Here is a 21,461-nt window from a genome sequence, read left to right as displayed (position 1 = left end):
GATTTCATAACATGTAGATTTTTGTCACAACTGCCACAGTGAAAATACAGAACAGCTCCATCACAATGTTCCCTTGTGCTGTCCAGTTTTGGCACCACCACTTCCCTCCGTCTCTGTACCCTAACTCCTAGGAACAGCTAATGTGTTCTCCATCTCTATGCTTTGTCATTTCAAGACCGTTACATGAATGCATTGTACAGCACGTAACCTTTGAGATTGGCTTTTATCATTAAGCATAATTAAGTTGAGATCCATCAAAATTATAGTGGCTATTGATAGCTGTTCCTTTCTGTTGCTGAATGGTGTTCTGTGATATGAATGATTTAACACAGTTTTTTAAACCTTTCATTTCACTCTTGATTGGAATATCAGTATATTTATTTTGGGTCAATTTCATATTACAATGTTATTTTTAACTATTGGAGTATACATTTTCCACTTCGTTAGATCTTCTAAAGTCTCTCACGAAGGAGATTATCAACTCATGATGTTTTCAAATTCCGGTCGTGACATTTGGTTTGTTTTCCTTTAGCTAAACCATTACCTTCATAGGTAGTGTGGGTGCCTTACACCAACAAAATAATCTTAATTTCTTCTTCCCATTCTTTGTGTCATTGCTCATTTGTTTCATTTCTATGTAAGCACACGTAAGCATATATATAAACACACACAAGCTATATGCATAAGTGTGCATAATTCAATACATTGTTGCTGCTATTTTGAACAAACCTAGATCAAATTTAGATCAATTAAAAATAAAGAAAACAAAAGTCTTTACTTTACCTTCATTATTTTTCCTTCAATATTCTTTCTTATGTAGATCTGAGTTTCTGACCTTTATTATTTGTCTTCTTCCTAAAGAACTTCTAACATTTCTTGCAATACTCTCTGCTGGCAACAAATTCCCTCAAGTTTTGTCTCAGAAAGTCTATTTCTCCTTCATTTTTCAAGGATAATTATGAAGAGTTGGTGGGTTTTTTTCTCTACTTTTTAAATAGTTTACCCTACTCTCTTTTGGCCTGCCAGTTTTTAAGAAGTCAGATGTGGGGGCACCCGGGTGGCCTGTCAGTTAAGCACCGGCCTTCAGCTCAGGTCATGATCCCAGAGTCCTGGGTTGGAGCCCCACATTGGGCTCCCTGCTCCACAGGGAGTCTGCTTCCCCCTCTCCTTCTGGCTGCCGCTTCCCCTGTTTGTGCTCGCTCTCTCTTTCTGTCAAATAAATAAAAATCTTTTATAAAAGGGACATCTGCATGGCTCAGTGGTTGAGCGTCTGCCTTTGGCTCAGGTCGTGATCCCAGAGTCCCAGGATCCAGTCCCACATTGGGCTCCCTGCATGGAGCCTGCTTCTCCCTCTGCCTGTGTCTCTGCCTCTCTGTGTGTCTCATGAATAAATAAATAAAATCTTAAAAAAAAAAAAAAGTCAGATGTGATTTTTTTTTTTTTTTTGTCAGATGTGATTCTTATTTCTGTTCCTTTACAGGTAAGATGTTTCCTTCCACCTCTTTGGCTTCCTTCAGGAATTTTTGCTTATTTCTGAATTTCTGTATCTGATAATGACATGCCAAGCATAGTGGGCTTTTTGGTTGTTTTGCTTTTGTTTTTTGCATATATATTCCACTTGGTGTTCTCTGAGTTTCCCGGGTCTATAATTTAGTCCCTGACCTTATTTTGGGTAAATTCTTAATCATTTTGTAAAATATTTCTTCTTTTCCTGTTTTGTTTTTCCTTCTGGTATTCCCATTATGTGTATGTTACTCCTTTTGCAATTATCCCACAGTCCTTGGATATTCTGTTCTGCCTTTTTTTTTTTTTTTTGGAAAAAACCCCTCCAGTCTCATTGTCTTTGCTTTTCAGTAATGGAGGCTTCTGTTGGAATGTCCTCTAGCTCAGAGATTATTTCCCTGGCCAAGTCCAGTCTTACTAATAAGTTTGTCAAAGTCATCCTTCATTTCTGGTAGTGTTTTCCTTTTCTAGCATTTCTTTTTGGCTATTTCATAAGATATCTATCTTTCTGCTTAGGTTTTCCATCTTTTCTTAAATGCTGTCTACGTTATCCATTGGAGCCCTTAGCACATTGATCATACTTGTTTTCAACAGCCAGATAATTCCAACATCGCCACCACGTCTGGTTCTTATGATTGTCGTGCCTCTTCTAGTTGTGTTTGTTGCCTTTTCGTATTTCTTGTCAGTTTTTCCTGAAGACCAGATACGTTGTGGTAGGTTAAAAACATCTGTTGTAAATTGACCTTTAATGATGCGGGGTAAATTGGTGAGGACAAGGGAAGAGTTCCTTAGGCCTGTAGTTAGGTCTCGGGTTTTTAGCGAGCTTATAGCTCTGGATTGTGAACTTCACAAATGCTTCTCTGTTCTCACATCTCCCCCTTTGAATTGGATGGAATGGTTAAAGTGAGCCTGCAGTTGACATGTGCCTCTTCCCCAGTGAAAGGCAAAGTGCTAGCTGGAGTCAAGTATTTTGCTTCCTAAAGGCCAGTAAGGCTTTGATTAAACCCCAACAGTTTAGGCTCTAGTTAAATAGCTTCTCCTGAGGGTAAGCTTGTTAAAAATAGCCAGGTGTTCTGGAGTATTTAAAAATCGTTCCTTTTCCTCTCCCCCTGCCAGAGCATAAAGAAGTTTCTCTCCAGTATTTACTCCAAAACTCTAGTCCACCTCCTGGAGGTAAAACTCAAAGGTGTGTGAGTAGGGCGGTGGCCTCTCTTGACCTGGATCCCTGTGGAGTTTTTAACTCCGAGACTTGTCCACACTGAGCCTCCAGTCGGTCATCAACTACAGCTCAAGTTCCTGCTCTGGCACTGACTTCCGTTCATGAGAATGCATCCTGGTAAGACATGGCTCCCTGTATTCACCTATCTGTCCAAATTTTGAGGCACTGGTTTGTCCTGTGTCTTCCCCTCTCTTATGAATCCAAGAAAGGCTATTGGTTTTTCAGTTTGTTCAGTTTTTTACTTGTTAAAGGGTGGTGAATCCAATCTCCTTACAAGGGAACCTGAAATCAGGCCTGGCTTATTTTTTAAAGCGTTGATTGCTATGGCATGTTTATGTGTTCTGGGCCTTAAAGCACACTCACATGCTACTTTTGGTAGTTTCATGTTTGTCTCACTCCTCTGGACATCAACCATTGCAGTTACATAATTTTCTTAATTTTAAGGTTTCCACATTCCTTTCATAAGATCAGTGGTTATTGCATGCAGATGTTTTGTGCAGCCTCAGGTTCAGCTTGCTTTGGGATGATCGTTTAAACACAGCTTTACCTGTGCAGAGAGGAAACTCTTGTTCTTAAGCAAATGGGAAGGTATTTTCTAGCACAGAGTTTTACAGAGAAGGAAAATTCTTGTGTCCTTAAACTGGCCAAGCTAGGTGTTGAATCTCCAGGTGTCACCCATATATATGGGGAAGATCTATTGGGGGCTTAAGGAAACAAATCCAAATATCAACATGCATTCTCTTTTCTGTTAAAGAGACATATTTTATATGCAAATAACAACACACCCAAGGTTGACAGTTAGTGTTCTAAGTAAAGCATAAAGAACTATTCAAAATCAGAGGTAGGGGCACATGAAAACCACTAAGTGAGCATTGACTAAGGGGAGAAAGCTGTGGATCTCTGCCAGCTGTTCTCTTCATTATTCCTGGCATCTATCTTCTGTCCAACATTACCCCCTTGTAGTGAGAAGTAATGACTAATTTTACTCAAAACAAAAGTGGGGAAAAAAGAAAACATACTGCTTTACCAAGCTGAACAATTTATCGTTTACTGTATGTGAACATTTTTCTATTTCGATATGCTGCTAGACATCACAGCATGAGCAAAAGTGAGACGGGGCATGTTTTTGGAAATTGAGGTTGGGACCAGATTATAAGGGGATCGGATCCTAAGGAGCAAGGGTTATAATTCTGTAGGCAATAGGGCATTATTGATTATGGTTTGAGCTAGGGATTAGCATGATCTAATTGTACTTCTGGAAGAAGGCTTAGGAAGAAGTGTAAAGATGATTAGAGAAAAAGCCTGTTAGGTGTTTTGTATATTCTCAAGTATAAAATACACAGCTGTAATAAGCAGTAAATATGAAACAAAAGACCAGTTAAGTTTATGTCAAAAATACTTCAACTGGATGATGCGTAGCTACGTGACATATCCAACAACACATGAGCATTTGGTTGAAGGCAGTTCCCTATGGTTAATACTGTGTTCCTTCTGAGCTCAATCCGTCGGCCTATCGATTATTACATCTGTGAGAGATGTTACGGTAATAATTACTTCACTGAAACATTTTAAACTTGAGGTATGTGTAATAATCTATTATGATAAGTATGGGGTCCTTAAAAGTCTTTCTTTTAAAAGTGAAATCCTATTTCCTTTAACTTAACAGGCTGTTACAGTGTTGATAGAAAAATGTTTTCTCTTTTCATCTGAAATTCTCCACAATGATTTCTGAAAACAACCATATAATGGAAAGGTTGCTACCTTGAACGAGTTGAGGAACAATTTTTGACTCGGTAAACAAAAAATTTAAGTGATCAGAGTATTCACAAATATGAAAAATCTTCTTCCATTGTGAGATTTTATAGTTAGGCACCTCTACATGAAGAAATAAGAGTGATTATTTTAATTTGATTGAGTAAAAAAAAATTCAGTTACTAAATAAATATTATTGGACATATAATTTGTATGTAGAACTTTAAATCCACAGGTTCATATTTTAATCAGAAATATTTCTCTAAAAGTGTTCTTTTACCGTGTCAGAAAATGCCTGCAGCCTTTCATGACACAGTATTTCTGTTAATTCTCTTCACCTTCCACATATTACCTCCTTGGTCAGATACCTTCTTACTGAATGTCACAAGCTCCGTCCGTATCCTATTTCTACCAATTCATTTGCTTAATTTTGCTTTGATGGTTGTTATTTTGAAGCTACTCCATTTAGAATAGAAGGAGGTTATTTGGATTTTACAAGTAAATGACAACAATCAAATCCAATTTGTTTTCTTTCAACATTCTTTGCTATTACAACTTAGTATTTCCACACCTTCTTCGATCTATTAAATAGTGTGGTCTTTTTATCATGGAATCTTTGTCTTCAAAGATACAAGCATATTTGGCATTAGCATAATTTATTTGGGGGAAGGCCAATTGGATACACAAATCACCAAAAAAAAATCTAGAGTAGAAAAATGATTCTGTAAATGTCTGAGAGTTCACGATGGACACAAGAGGCTCTGAGATCCTGAACAAGAACCTAATGTGATCTCTGAGAAAATTATCTGAACTGAGGCTACTGATTCCCAATAGTTTTAATGGGTGAATTGGCTGAATGCTTTAGACTATATCAGAATTCTGTATTTGTTGATGAGGAAAAGGAATAAATAAAATGAGTGGATGGACAAATGTATGACATGAATACATGTGAAGGCAAATTAAGAAAATCACACAAAAACAGCAAAGTTTATGGGGAGAAAAAAAAAAAGGTAGTGTATAAAGATTGGACCAGTATCAGAGGAGGTAAATGATAAGGAAAGGGTAAGTTTAGGTTATGGCTAGTTAAGAACCCTACAGCTACCTATGTATCTTTTGGTGAATGGAGTGGGCAATTTAAACATCTAGTACTTGGATTGTGTTCTAATGATGGAGTTCTAGTCAAAGCCTTAAACAAAGGGATATATTCTTGCAAGGGAAGAAGTATAGAGTGGAGATGGAGACGTTCATGTAGAACATATGTCCACATTTTTTCTTATGTGTTTGAAACAATGTCTAGGTCCTGACCTCTCATAAGTACTTATTAATCAGTTAATCAATGGATGAAGTTCTGAGACCGAAATGTTCTCCTGAACTCCCCAGTGATAATGGCTTAAAAGCTGCAGCCAGGCTACCTAAAACCTAGTAGAATCATGGCAATAGAATTATTTTTTTCAAATTTTAGTCTGTTTACTGCATATTGTTACCTATTGTTCATGTGGGTCATTTTCTTAATGGGGATTGTGGCTCAGGCTTTAAATGTTGGTAACGCCTGTCAGTAGCAACATTTTTTATTTTATATTAATCAGTTTATTGACTTCCCACCTGTAACTCTTACTGTATTCATTTAGTATATCTTTTTTTTTTTTCAGCATAAATGTTCCCATGTATCTCATGTTAGTTATTTGAACATAATATTAGAAATGTAATATACAGGAATTATGCCAAATTAGTATTGGTATTTTTTCTGCAGAACTGATGGGTGAATGTTTGAGTTACCCTTATTTGTTTGTAAAAATGTTTCCCCCCGACCCCCAGGAATTTTTGAGGAAAAATATTCCTGTCAGCATAGTTTTTTTTTAATACATAGTAAAATATTATCTCTTAATACAAACTTGAATGTATAGGCATTATATATCACTTCTTAAATTTGATGCCAGAGATTTCTAATTTTTACTTCAAATGTTTTTTTTTTGGGGGGGGGGGGATCATAGAGATGCTGTTCAGTGGTGTGAAACTTCCTAAACCTCACAACTTGTGAGACACACACACACACACACACACACACACACACACCGAGTGTATGTGTATATATGTGATTACTTAATGCCTTCATGAAGCTTTGTAGCAGGTGAATAATTACTTGTATAAACTGACCTTAGTGGCTACCATAAAACATTCTAATTATTGCATTCTTAAAGTGACTGTAATTAATGTAATCTCCAAAGCCGTAAAATACCAATATTTCAGGTAGCAGATTATCTGTAACATTTGTTGCACAAGATGGTAGTTTAATGTGCAATCAGTGCTATAATTCACAGTTAATCTTTTAATACGGAACCTTAAAAGTGCCAGTTCTTAATAAATTGCTGCTGTAGTATCACAGGCTTGAACTCAACTCCCAGTGAAAATGAGCAATTAAATGTGCAACAAAACTGAAACTTGAGGGGAAAAAATGCTCCCCTTAAAAATGAATGTTGAGTATCTATAATATTTCATAAGTAAGAAATTTGAGCACTGGATAAGCATCAAGCAAAATTAATAACTCGACTTGACTTTCCATTGCAAAGGCTTTGCCAGCCTATGAAATTAACAAAAACCGTGTACGGATTTGAGCACAGTTCGGGAAAACCTGATCTGTGAAATATATGTTAAAACTATTTATTTTGGAAATATTATTCTTACTCAGCAAGTATAAAAGTTGTCAATTTCAATTGTTGCACATATTGAATAGTTTGGGCCTTTAACCTTGCGGCAACAAAAAAAAGTGGCAGTGTGGAGTGGGTCAATAACTAAATAAAAAGATCTATAAAGTGTTATTTTTGTATCAAAAGTTATCTTAGCCACCAGTGCACCTTGTTCTTGAGACCCTGTTAAGCATGCTTAAAGGATTTGAAACTCCAAAAACTTTTATTAAACTGTGGACCACAGTAAATATGTTATTAAAAAGTAAAGAACAGGCTTCTTTCAATAAAACTGTCCTTGGCATTGGGAGACCCCTTAGGAACACAGTACAATTGATCCTCTGAGATGATTTTTCTTATTGTACTTAGCTGTGGCTTTCTTATACTTTAAAAAAATGTGTATTTATGCTATTTAATTATGACAACTAAACTATTGATGGTCTCTCATTTGGATCCTCTTTGATCAAATAAGCGCAAAAATCATTCTGCTTTTACTTATTTCTATTAAAATCGGTAAATGAATTTGAGTATTTATCAGTTAAACCTGTTTAGAGTGTGTGTCTACTTCCCCTGAAGCACTTAGGTAAAAAATCCATTCCTGTAAAAGAAAATAAAGGAATGAAGTAGAAATAATAGTGTGTGTGCTTCTTCCCAACTCCTACTTACCTCCAAATTCTCTATATTATAAATGAGTAGTATTTATGCCTCACAGAAGTGAGAAGGAACATATGCTGTATTGAGGAAAGGGTAAAAGACAACCGTGTAAGGACTTCTCATTGGAAAATGGAAATGTTCAAAGAAACTCTCATTTTCTCAAACTAAAATATAGACATGATAGGAGTTGAATATGAAGAGTGGTTCATAAAATTTAGACCTTGAGACGAAGTAGAAAGAGGACTTAAAATGAAGAAAATATTTTCTTTACACAGCTTTGGTGTGAGCATATTTTGACTACACGTATCAAAAAATATTTCAAAAAAAATTAAAAAAATATTTCAGTGATACTCATGGAGTGGACAAGGGCTTGAGACTGTCTACGACATACATCACAATGGTTTTTTATTTATTATTTGTTTTTTTATTTTATTTATTTTTTTCATCACAATGGTTTTTTAAAGAGAAATGTATTAGATCAGTCACTGGAACCTATTCCTGAACAATAATGTTACACATTATTGTTTAAAAAAATTACATAGTCTTTTCTGGGGACTATTTTGGAATTGATTCAAAGCCTAAATTCTATACTTTGTCCTTTCCTGCCCCACTTCTGTGTCTGTTTCTCTCTGCCTCCCTCCTCACTCCCACATGTGCTGATTCTCTCTGGCTCTCTCTAATATGTTACTTTATATACTACTGTATTTATAGAAGAAATAGAAATGTCTAATTAATTTTACTGTAGATTTAGAGGACTTTATATCTTATCTATGAGGGCATGCATCAATTTATTTTGTAATCCAATTTAAATATTCTCCTTTGAGAGTTTGTTTTTTAAGGATCATTTCATATGGAAACATGTTTGAGGATGAAGATTCCTTTCTGTGTTTATTGGGTTTTTATAGTTTTCAAAAAAAAAAAAAAAGAGAACACCTATTAGCAAAAATTTAAATAGTAACACCGATAAACCATGAACTATGAATAACTGTGAATGTAAAAAAGGTGCATTTAATCTCAAATTTTAGAATGTATCTCCTTGTAAAATTTTCATGAAGTCATATAGCTTTAAGTGTAGTATTTAAGAGCCTCCAGGAGGTAAGCCTGATGCTCTCTATAATCACAAGCCTAAGTCATCTTTTTTTATGAATCAGTTCTTTTAAACTCAAGCATCTTTAATTTTCATAATTCTTTATCGCTGAAAGATCTTAAAATATGCTATTGAGTTTTACTGGATCTCTAGGTAGATGTAAGTCCATTCAAGAGAACATGTTTAATAGTTGAATAAAAGCTTTATCGCTTTATTTCAAAATGAAATTCACATACATTTCCAGGATAGCATCAAAGGTGTTGCTCAGGGATTAAGAGACATTTGGGGGGAAAATATGAAAGCATTTAATTCGAGTCCATTTAATTCAATGTTCATTTCCCTGACCTCCTGCTAGTCATACCAATATTCCTTCAGTTACCCTTGCTACTATGAGTGGATTATAATACAAAACATCATGAGCTAACATAAAGAATATAAGCAGATCCTAAATAAACCCTGTTCGTTCTTCCACTGTTAACTGTGAGGTCTTGCATGTGTCCAGTAAGATCCCTTGGATGCAGTTTACCCCTGGTTAGATACAAGTACTGGGCTAGTTGAATATTACATTTTGCATATATTCAGCTGTAGGGAATGGATACAATCTGAAGACTCTGAGGCCCATGTATGTCTCTCGAAATAAAGGACCATTGGGTTTTTAAATTCTAAATAATCCTCCCTTGTCTAAAGGTGTCCTTAAACCAAACCAAATATAATTTTCAACTTAGACATAATGTATTTCTACTTCATGTCTAAGGTTTATATATTAGACATTGCTTTGTTCAAAAATAAGATACTATAAAATGTAGACAATTTATGTAGATCATATTTTGTTTCATAATGAAGGATGAATGATACTTTAAAAATTATTTTTAATTGAATTATAGTTGCCATACATTATTTCCACGTATACAGCAGAATGATTTGACAATTGTATACATTATGAAACGCTCACAATGATAAGCGTAGTTCTTATCTGTTGACAAAGTTACTACAGTATTATTGACCAGAGTGTTAACCATTGAATAACATGGGGGTTGGGATCACCAGCTTCCCATGCAGTAGAATGGGAATTCTACTGTGTAGAATTTTTGACTCACCTAAAACTTAACTACTCATAGCCTACTGTTGACCAGAGCCTTACTGATTAAAAAAACAAAAACAAAACCCACTTGATTAAAACATAATTCAGTGTTAGAATGATATATACCATATTTTTAGAATAGAGCAAACTAGAGAAAGAAAATGTTAAAAAAAAAAAACTGTAAGGAAAATATATTTATACCACTGAATTGTATTTATCAATACTCTAAGTTTATATCCTCTCCTGATAAGATGAATCCCGTCAGTAACTAAATCAATATTGTCTTTCATGATAAAAATACCAAGTAACTTATCCAGATGAGTAACATTGTATGTCAGAAATGCAAAGGTAATATGAAAAAGAAATTTATAGTTCTTTATAGGATTAGTGAGTCATGTGTTGATAACGAAGAAATGGCAATATGCTTATGCTGTGGTAGCCTAATGGAGTCAATTGCTTCTTGGCAGCCTAGCCTCTACACTAATGAATAGATCCTTATAAAATTTTATGACACACAGTATTATAGTATTACAATACAGTATTGGTAACATTGTTCAGGTTTTTTTTTTAAACTAACCTAGGATAGGTATGGAGTTTCTTGAATTAGGAGACAGGTGTACTTCATGCAATGCAGTTTTTTTCTTTTTTAAGATTTTATTTTAAAAAAAATTATTTATTTATTCATGAGAGACAGAGAGAGGCAGGGACACAGACAGAGGGAGAAACAGGCTCCGTGTGGGGAGCTTGATGTGGGACTCGATCCCAGGACCCCAGGGTCCTGACCTGAGCCAAAGACAGACATAGAACCACTGAGCCACACAGGTGTCTCCATGCAATGTCATTCTTAAACCAAAGTTATAAAGCAGTAAGAAAACTAACACATTACTAATTGTAGGTTAAAGATCTCTCCCTTTATGCCTGTGTAAGGCTGGACGATACACTCCCACAAAGTCTCACACATGATGTCTTATGCACTGAATGCTTATGTGGTGAAGAGGACATTGTGCCTGTTCTAGCTCTAGATTTTCACATAAAGACCATGACTTACACAACAGAAGTTTATTAACTCTAAGGCGTAATTATTAATCATGAAGTGGAAATGGATCATTATAAAGGTCTTCATGTGCATTGTCACCTTGAGTAGCTGAGGGGGCAGGGGAAGGGTGTTGGTCTTGCAGCCTCAGGGAGGTGGAGGCTGTGGAGGATCTAGAAGGGGAGGCAGGAACCTTGGTCTAACTTGACAGAACTACATTGTAATTTGACGTTTTGCTTTCTCGTTTCCCTAAAAGTGTTTCTACATGACAACCTTCCACCTTTTGCTTTAGTTTCAGTGTGTGTTTCTACGCTGTAAAACAACTCAGAAGCACTCCTGACTCATCAGGCTCCTTCTACTACATTGTCCAAGGTCAATTTGTGTCCAGGTATTGCCAAGAATTCTTTCCAAGATGATCAAACCATCCTTGGCTGGCCTGAAATTCTCCAGGTTTCAATCCTTTACCTTCCTTTTTGCTTTAAGTTGTCATGCAGTGACTTGGCTCTGTCTCAAAACTAATCACAGTCTATAAAGAATGCCTTTCTCACATGGAGCAAACCTGTATCCACATAACAGCTACATTTTTAATGAGGATAAAAAAACTATTTTGCAAAAAGTACAAAGTTTTTATGCCTGCTGTAGGGAGAGCCTCACACATTTCCTTTTTTCAGTTGTTTTTACCATGGTTCTTAGGTTGGATTCATTCTGAGCTGGTGGTGAGCTGCAGACCTCACTGCACAGTACACATCAAGCCTTTCAGCCCATTCTTGTAAGGTCATGACTTTTCTCTACTTTGGGAGCATTTCCAACATCACTAGTGTTACTTCATGTGGGTCCCATGGTATTATTAAAGGTTCATGGCATTACACTGAACTCGGTGAAAAATGTGTGAGAACTGTGAGAAGTCTTTGTACTGTGATAAGGGGTGACTGGAGAGACAAATTGTTCTGTGGACATGACTAGCATCACATGGTGTTTTAAATGGATGTGCTCAAGCTCATCACAATGACAACAGGCAATAGCTATAAAATTATTACAGTTGCACTGTTTGTATTACAGTTAATTTTATGCATTTATGATTTAATGCTGCATCTTTAGATTTAAGATCCCTTTTAAGAGAAGAGTCTGAGTTTGCTATAGCCCTATGTCTGACCTGGGGTTAAGCCCTGCAGATTTTCAGAGGCAGATGTTAGGGGGGCTTCGCTTCCTGCTGCAGATTCCTGGGGTTAAGGTGCCAACTTGGGAGCCTGATGTCCTTGCTCCTCAGGGAAGACTTCTATGCCTGTGCTATTCCTTCCACTTGTGGATCAGTCCCTCCGGGGTTTGATCCCTGCACCTGCTATCCTTCTCAATACCACTTTTTGTTTATTTCCATAGTTCTGGAAAAGGTGTTCTGCTAGTCCTGAGGTCATTTTCAGAGTGTGTTGCATTACATGCATTTTTTTTTTTTTGCATTACATGCATTTGAAGCCTTGGTGTATTTATGGGAGGAAGTGAGCTACAGATCCTCCTGCTTTACATCTTCCCTGAAATTCCGATTTAATGCTTTATATTAATATAAATATGAACTTTTAAAAAGCATAAGTTTGGATTCTCCCTTTGATCCTTCAGAATTGAATATTTGTGCTAGACAAGACTTTTTAGGGAGATACAACTTAAACAATTCCATAAAAACAAAGACGGTGATTTGTGTACTTCAGATATCTGCATGGCATAGTTCCACCAAAATTTAAAAAACATACAAACTTGAAAGAAAAACATTTCAATACACAAAAACACTAAATATGGATTAATGCTGTGACCCTATTAGTACATCTTACTAATTGATATAAATAATGATTTAAAGCTCAATAGAAAATGTAGGAAAGAATTGAAAACTGGCAACAGAAATAAAAGCAATAAACATGTAGGAATGTGTTCGTTCCTTTAGCATAAAAGAAATCTTAAAAGTAGGGGTGTATTTCCATCTTTCAAATTGATGAAGATTGGTGACAAATAGTATTAGTGGACAGTTAAGGAAATAGACATTGGAGGGAAGTTTGTGTGTGTCAAAAGTACACAAATGGGTCTGTTGGCATGTAACAACTCTACTTTTAGTATTTGTCTTAAACAACCATGTACAGTGATAGATCCAAAGACTTCACAGCATCTGCACTGCTCTTTATTCCTGAGCTGTTGCAAGTTCTTGACCACACCCACCTGTGACCTGTGTGGTTTCGGGCAAAATTTGACTATGGTGGGGAAATAGCTCAATAGATTTTGAGGTCCCAATTAAGTGTGATCACAAAGTTAATCTAAGATTTAATGACATGCATTGTTATTATGATGCTGTTTAAGTAAAAATGACCACGTATTCACTTAAATCATTACAATTAGTATTATGCTTAGAGATTAAAGCAAATTTCTCCATTATGCTTAGCTCAATCCAAGAAGTATTATTGTTTATGGTGTTTGCAAGTAACTATACTTTTTTTAAGATTTTATTTATTCGAGAAAGAGAGAGAGAGAGAGAGAGAGGCCGAGACACAGGCAGAGGGAGAAGCAGGCTCCATTCAGGGAGCCTGACGTGGGACTTGATCCTGGGTCTCCAGGATGATGCCCTGGGCTGAAGGCAGGTGCTCAACCACTGAGCCACCCAGGGATCCCCCAAGTAACTATACTTTTTAAATTATGGGGAATGACTTGTATCTAATTTATGGGACTTGTGCTTTTACTGCATACATTTCCATGTGTATCTCAACTGTTTCAATAAAACTAAAATTTAGTTATAGCTAGGATGGTTTATAAATGTGCCAAAATATAAATTCTTAGATAGGCTTTAAAAATATACAATTTTAAGTTTGGTTATTTTTGATAATATTTAAATCAATTTATTGCAATCTATTTCTTTCACTCTATTCCCCAGATTTGATCTTGAAGTGTAAGTGCTGCTTTATTTCTTCACTGAATTAGTATTAAAAATGTATGATATTGGTAATGCTTTTTCAAAAAATTGTTTCATTATTCCTTCAAAATAACACAAATTTGCAATTTTGTTTTCAGATTATGACACTTTTTTCTCATGTCTAACATTTGTGCTTCAAAAAGTAGAATCAACTGAATAAATATAATATTTAAGTACACTATAAACAAAATAAATATAGAGGAGTGTTTCATTCTATATTAGTGAGGTCAACCAAAAAACATGATTTTTTTAATATTCTTGTTATAGACATTTAAACGCAAATATTTCTAAGACAAATGTTTTTTCTTTCTTGTAACTGTCATTTTCAAACACCAGCATTCATTATAAGTAAAATATTCATATTGTTACAAGTGAACATATCTTACCAAATATCTTTTTGGAATAAATACTAATCAGTATTTATATTATAAATTGAAAAGGATGGACAGTTATGTAGTTTAAGGTTGTTAAAGTAAATGTTTATAAATGTTTTTTTTTCAAAGCTGCTTGCTAAAGATAGATGGAGAAAGAACCGATTGATTAAAAACAATGTCAATTGATAAGATAATTTTTTGGTATTTATATTTAGAAAAAAAATTGATTCGAGCATAAGGACTATAAAGGGATTTTCACACGATGAATTACTGACAATGCTAAAATGCTCTAAGTTCAATAGATGAAACTAAAAATTCATCAGTATAGTGATGTCTAGGGGGCTCAGTGGTTGAGCTTCTGCCTTTGGCTCAGGGTGTGATCCTGGGGTCCCGGAATCAAGTCCCACATCAGGCTCCCTGCATGGAGCCTGCTTCTCCCTCTGCCTGTGTCTCTGACTCTCTCTGTGTCTCTCATGAATAAAAAAATAAATTAAAAAAAATTTCATCAGTATAAAGTAACATATCACATGCACTTATTGTCTAAAATAAGGAGTCTGAAATAAGCAAGTAAGTATGCAAATACCTTCCCTCATTCTTTAGGCTGCCTTTTAGTTTTGTTGATTGCTTCCTTTGCTGTGCAGAAGCTTTTTATCTTGATGACATCCCAGTTGTTCATTTTTTGCTTTTGTTTCCCTTGCCTGTGGTAACGTGTCTAATGAGAAGTTGGTACGAACGAGGTCAAAGAGGTTTCTGCCTGTGTTCTCTATGATTTTGACAGTTTTGTCTCCCATTAAGGTCTTCAATCCTTTTTGAATTTATTTTTGTGTACGGTGTTAGAAAGTGGTCCCATTTCATTCTTCTGCATGTTGCTGTCCCATTTTCCCAACACCATTTGTTGAAGAGACTTTTTCCCATTGGATTTTCTTTCCTGCATTGTTGAAGATTAGGTGACCTATAGTTGTAGATCCACTTAATAAAGGGTTAGTATCCAAAATCTACAAAGAACTTCTCAAACTCAATACCCCAAAAACAAATAACCCAGTTAAGAAATGGGCAGAAGACACGAACAGATACTTTTCCAAAAAAAGACATCCAGGTGGCCAACAGACATATGACGAGATGCTCAACATCATTCGGCATCAGGGAAACACAAATCAAAACCACAAGGGGATACTATCTCACACCGATTAGGATGTTAAAATTAACAACACAAGAAACCACAGGTGTTAGGATGCGGAGAAAGGGGAATCTTCTTGCCCTTTTGATTGGAATGCAAACTGGTGCAGCCACTCTAGAGGTTTCTCAAAATGTTAAAAATAGAACTACCCTACGATCCAGCAATTGTACTACTAGGTATTCACCTAAAGGATACAAAAATACAGATTTGAAGCAATACAAGCACCCCAATGTTTATAGCAGCATGAACAGCCAAATAATGGAGAGAGCCCATAGGTCCATTGACTGATGAATGGATAAAGTAGATAGATAGATATAGATATTTATATCTATATATTTATATCTAGATAGATTTATATGAGGTGGTATCTCCTTGTGCTTTTGATTTGTATTTCCCTGATGCCAAATTATGTTGAGCATCTTTTCATGTGTCTGTTGGCCACCTAATGTCTTTTTTGGAAAAGTATCTATTCATGTCTTCTGCCCATTTCTTAACTGGGTTATTTTATCTATCTATAGATAGATATATTTATATATCTATTTATACACACATATACAATGGAATTTACTTTGCATCAAAAAGTGAACTCTTGCCATTTGTAGTGACATGACTGGAGCTAGAGGGTATTAGGCTAAGTGAAATAAGTCAGTCAAAGGAAGACAAATACCATATGATTTGACTCATATGTGGAATTAAAAAACATGAACATATAGGAAGGGAGAAAAAGATTTTAAAAATAGGGAAAACTGTAAGACTTTTAACTGTATAGAACAAACAGGTTGAAAGAGGTGGATGGACTAGATGGCTGAGGAGTATGAAGGGAGGGCACTTGTTTTGATCAGCAGTGGGTGTGGTATATAAGTGATGAATCATTGCATTCTATTCCAAAAATCAATATTCTGTTCTATATTAACTACCTAAAATTTAAATTAAAAATAATATTAAAGGACAATGGAAGTTTGTGATGGGAGTTAACGAATGTACAATATATAAATCAGCTGGCATGTATAGATGATCCAAGGAAAATTCTCCTTAGAAGATTTTCATTGAATGAGAATTATTTTTGTTATACATTACCATCACCAGAATGTTTCCAAGACTTGAAGACAATCTTGATAAATCTGTTTAGACTAAGTAAGCATTTGAATTAGTACAGGATCTGTAAGTCAGGAATGAAATATTTGGTAGAATGGTACAAAAATTCTCTCTCTCTACATACACACACACATATATTCACACACAACTACACTATGCCTATCTTCTTGTTAGCAATTTGCCTGCTATTGGCATAACTTGGCACTCCTTATTTAGAATCAATAACAGTCCTTAGTCCTTCATAATTTTGCTCAAAAGGAACTTATTTTAGCCTTAAATTCCAGTAAAATGTAATTATTAATATTGGTCCATGGTTTGAAGCATTATTGTAGATTACATTATTGAAGTTTGTTATTGCTGTTTTTCTTAGACTTCTGATGTTTCAGTCCATTCTAGTGGAGTTAATAATGGGGCAGAGTTGCTATATGGTCTTGACCCTTACTGAGAACTCCAATTTTTCAATGGTTGGTGGGCATTAATCTGCTACCATGATGACAAAATTTGTCAAGAAAATTAAAATACAGGTTTAAAATACAGTAGTCAAAATTGACCATAATTATTTCTTAGGAAGAATTGATTGGTTGCTGTCATACCAATGAAAATTAGAGAAACTCAATAATTTATGACTTAACAGGAAATATCTAAATGTTCATGGTATGTTATTTCTACACTAAACCAAATACAGAATAGTTTTGATTATAACCCCACGCCATTCCCCCCACCCCTGCATTTGGAGAAGGGGCTAAAATATTGCTTCTCTCTGTTTCCATTTTGATGTCAGTTGTTCCAAAATGAAAATATGTTATTGGAAGTTGCTAATGATATTTTTTGAGCTAAACTGTTGCTATAAAACACATTCTCTTGGAAACAAGTAAACTTCAAATGATACACAGCTCAATCACGTCATTTTATTCTAAGAAAGATCTATGAAAAGTTAACCAAAATATTGTTCTGGAATTATGATAATTTCTCCTTTGAATTTTTGGTAGAGTTCATCCTGAAACCGTCTGGGCCTACTGTTTTTTTGGGGGAAGGTAGTTAATATTGATTCAGTTGATTCAGGTTAATAGACATGGGTGCATTCAAATTATCCATTTATCATTGTTTGCATTTTGGTGTTTTTCATCTTTAAGAAATTGGCCTATTTCATCTAAGTCATCAATTTTTGTAGCATAGACTTGTTTATATTCTTTTCTTTATTCCTTTAATGTCCATGACATAAGTAGTGATGATTTCATTTCTAATATTAGTAATTTGTGTTCTCTTTTTTTCTCTAGTATGGCTAGAAATTATTAATTTCATTGTTCTTTTTAAATAACTAGCTTTTGATTTTGTGGATTTTCTGTTATTCTCCTGTTTTCAGTTTTAGTGATTAATTTTAATGTTTTCTTTTGCTTGCTTTGGGTTTGTATTGCTCTTCTTTCTCTATTTTCCTATGGCTGTTATTTAAATTATTGGCATAAAATATTCCTTCTTTTTAACATATGTTGAATGTTGTATGATTTCCTTGACAGTATATTTGTTGCATACTACAAATTTAGATCTGTTGTATTTTCAATTTTATTTAGTTTTAAATATTTGTAATAGGTTTTACCTATGTGTTGTGAATATTCAACAATATACTTCTAGACATTTTTAAGAATATTCTAGCTATCTTTCTATTATTGATTTCTAATTATCTTTTCCATTTGGGCTTCCATAGAAAAATACCAGAGGCTGAGTAATTTATAAGCAACATAAATTAATTCCTCAGAATTCTGGAGCCTGAGAAGTCCAAGATCCTGGTGCTGGCAGTTTTGGTGTGCTGGCTGGTGAGGATCCACTTCCTTGTTCATAGACAATGCCTTCGGTTGTGTCCTCACATGGTGGGAGGTTGGTCACTATAGTATCTCTTTTATAGGAGCACTAATACCATTCATGAGTGCTCCATCTTCATGACCTAAGCACCTCCCAGTACCATCACATGGAGGGTACAAATTCAACATATGTATTTTGGAGGGAAACAAACACTTAGACTATAGCACAAGTTTAATTCTCATGTCTGAGAACATTTTTATATGATTTTTATTCTTTTAACTTTCTCAAAATGTTTTATACCCAAGAATGTTGTCCATGTTAGTGAATATTTCATGACAGCTTGAGAAGAATGTGTATTCAGATGTTGTTGGAGTATTATATGAATGCAACTTATATTAAGTTGATTGATAAATGTTATTTGTGTTAACAGTATCCGTCCAGATTTTTCTGCCTTCCTTATTTATAATGTAAAGAGTCTATGATATCTCCCACAATTAGTGTTTCGACTCCTGCTGTTTTTGACTCTTGTTATTTAATGACTCTCTTTATTCCTAATTATTTCCCTTGTTTTGATGTTTTCTTTGGGTAAAATTAATATGGTTATCCAGCTTATTTTTGCTTGGTGTTACGATGTTATGCATTTTTCTATTATTTACTTTCACCTAATTCTTTGTTTATAGGAGGTCCCCTATAGACAGCATGCAGTTGGGTCCTGTTTGTAGTTCGTTAACAGAAAGGTTTCAGAACAAGGAAAATTATCAGGAATAATAATCATGATGAGGCTCAAAAATGGATAGAAGGAGAAATAGAGAAGTCTATTGTTGTTGGAGCCATCTATACCCCTCTTTGAGACTTCCTTGTTTTTGATTCTTTTCTTGGTAGATGTCTTTCTCCTCAAAGAGAACATTTGATAGCTGATTCAGCTGTAACTCACTATTACTATACTGAAGCCCTTTTGATGTGTTTTTCAGTTGTTAGGTATAGGGACCATTCTATAATCTTCTACTTAAGTCTTTTTAGTGGGGACCTCTATAGGGCTGAGTTCATCATAAGTGCTATTCCAGTGGCAGAGCTTACTTCTTTTCTCCTTTTGATGAGGTAGGAAAATAAAGCTTGCTGGTATGGAAGGAATGCCCTTCTCCAGTTGGGGTAAGGTTCTAGAAAATTCTCCCTTGGAGAGTAGGCCTTTGATATGGAGAGGGCTCTAGTAATTATTCACAATGATTACCTTTCTTTTCCCTCTGTTGGACTCGAGAGAGGCTCTTTCTTGGCACTTTACGTTGAGAATCTGCTGGTTCTTAGAGCTAAAACCATTGAAAATGTGGTCATCTCTCCCCAGACTTTGTCATCCAGAGATTTTTACTTTCAGTCTTGTCCCCACTCAGCCTCCAGCGATTTATAAAAGTTACCATATAAGTGCTACAACTAGATCTTCTGTACTTTCTCAGATCTGCAGGCTGATATAAGCTTTGGCTCTGTTTTAAGCTGTCTTTTCAAATTTGGGGGTGACTGTTCTGCAGTCACAGTTCTCTGATGGTTTCAGGAAAAATAATGTTCAATGTGTTCAACTTTTTCCCCTTACAAGAATGAGAATGAGCGTTTCTAGGCTCTTTAAATGTTGGGACTCAAACTAGAAATCAACATTATTCTTTTTGTTGCTTAAATTGTTCCAATTTTGGAAATGGGGAAATCTTTCAGATTGACCTCCATTTCTCTGAACATGTCATTATCATCTTCATCATCAACATTTAGTATCTCCTTACTTTCTGACAATACATGATTCTCTACTCTCATCTTCAATTTTCACTGCCCTTGCATTAAAACAGCCATTTCTCCGAAGAATTCAGGTTCCTTTTATTGGAGAATATATTTAAAAATCATAAGGATGTGCTTGTTGCTACTGCAGTTCTAGAACTTTCCAACTTTCCCTCCATCCAGTTTCTACCACACCATCTTTGTTTCCAGCAATTGTTTTTGAGTATAAGAAAAATGCACACCAAAAGCACAATGTTGTTTAAAATTCTTTGTTTTCTTATTACCTGTTATCTTATTACCTAACATAGAATATCTGGAGATATGACAAAGGAATTTTTATGTTTCAGATACTCTGTAAGTTGTTTCTGTATCCTCTAAAGTTAAAAAAAAAAAAAAAAAACAATTGTTTTAAAATATTCGGTGATAATGGGGCATCTGAGTCACTCAGTTGGTTAAGCATCTGACTCTTGGTTTAGGTTCAGGTCATGATGTCAAGGCCCTGGGATCGAGTCCTGTCTTGGCTCTAAGAACCAGAAGATTCTCAAGGTAAAGTGCCAGGAAAGTCCTCTCTCGAGTCCATCAGAGAGAAAAGAAAGGTAATCCTTGTGAATAATTCCTAGAGCCTTCTCCATACCAAAGTCCTACTCTCCAAGGGAGAATTTTCTGAAGAAATCTGAAGAAAAAAATCACTAGATTTGACACAGGAATTTTATGAGACTAGTAAAATTAACAAGCTTGAATGCATGTTGTACTCTATTTCTATTTATCACCCTTTACCACCCCTTTGAAGATGGAAGCACTTTTTTTCCTACTTGTTAGGAGTGTTAGTAGCAGCTAAGTCTTAATACTACTCTGGTAATTGCCCTACTTAAAAAGAGCTACTTATACCAAGGCTACACAACCTCATTTTTAGAAGTAACCTGAATCCAGTGACAGGTCAACAAAGGGCTAGGAAGAGTGAGTGACCTTCTCTTGATTGGGGACAACTCTGAAGAGTCATGCCAGGTCCACAACCATGTTGAGGATAGCCTAGGCTGCTGTCATGCAAAGTGTTCCCTGCCCAGTTCTGCTTTTCTTCTACCTGAGTGGTAGTTTTTTTTTTTTTTTTTTTTTTAAGATTTTAATTATTCAGAGAGAGGGAGACAGAGACAGAGACAGGCAGAGGGAGAAGCAGGCTCCATGCAGAGAGCCCGATGTACTTGATCCCAGGTCTCCAGGATCACAACCCGGGTTGCAGGTGGCGCTAAACCGCTGCACCACTGGGGCTGCCCCTGACTGGTAGTATTTTTGAGACAACTTCACTCTAGAT

The 21,461-nt window shown here is 35.4% G+C and overlaps 1 long non-coding RNA gene across 1 annotated transcript in view; it reads left to right on the top strand.

Annotated features, from left to right (window-relative positions):
- Positions 1 to 21,461, top strand: part of LOC144290068 (uncharacterized) — a 74,284-nt gene that overhangs the window by 1,628 nt on the left and 51,195 nt on the right. Inside the window, exon 2 of the long non-coding RNA XR_013357928.1 lies at positions 2,620 to 2,839. This is a non-coding gene — a long non-coding RNA (uncharacterized LOC144290068). The remainder of the gene's footprint in view (positions 1 to 2,619; positions 2,840 to 21,461) is intronic.

This window comes from Canis aureus, chromosome 2, assembly GCF_053574225.1.
Source record: "Canis aureus isolate CA01 chromosome 2, VMU_Caureus_v.1.0, whole genome shotgun sequence".
In the NCBI taxonomy this organism is placed as follows: domain Eukaryota; kingdom Metazoa; phylum Chordata; class Mammalia; order Carnivora; family Canidae; genus Canis; species Canis aureus.
This window is presented reverse-complemented; position numbering and strand designations above follow the sequence as displayed.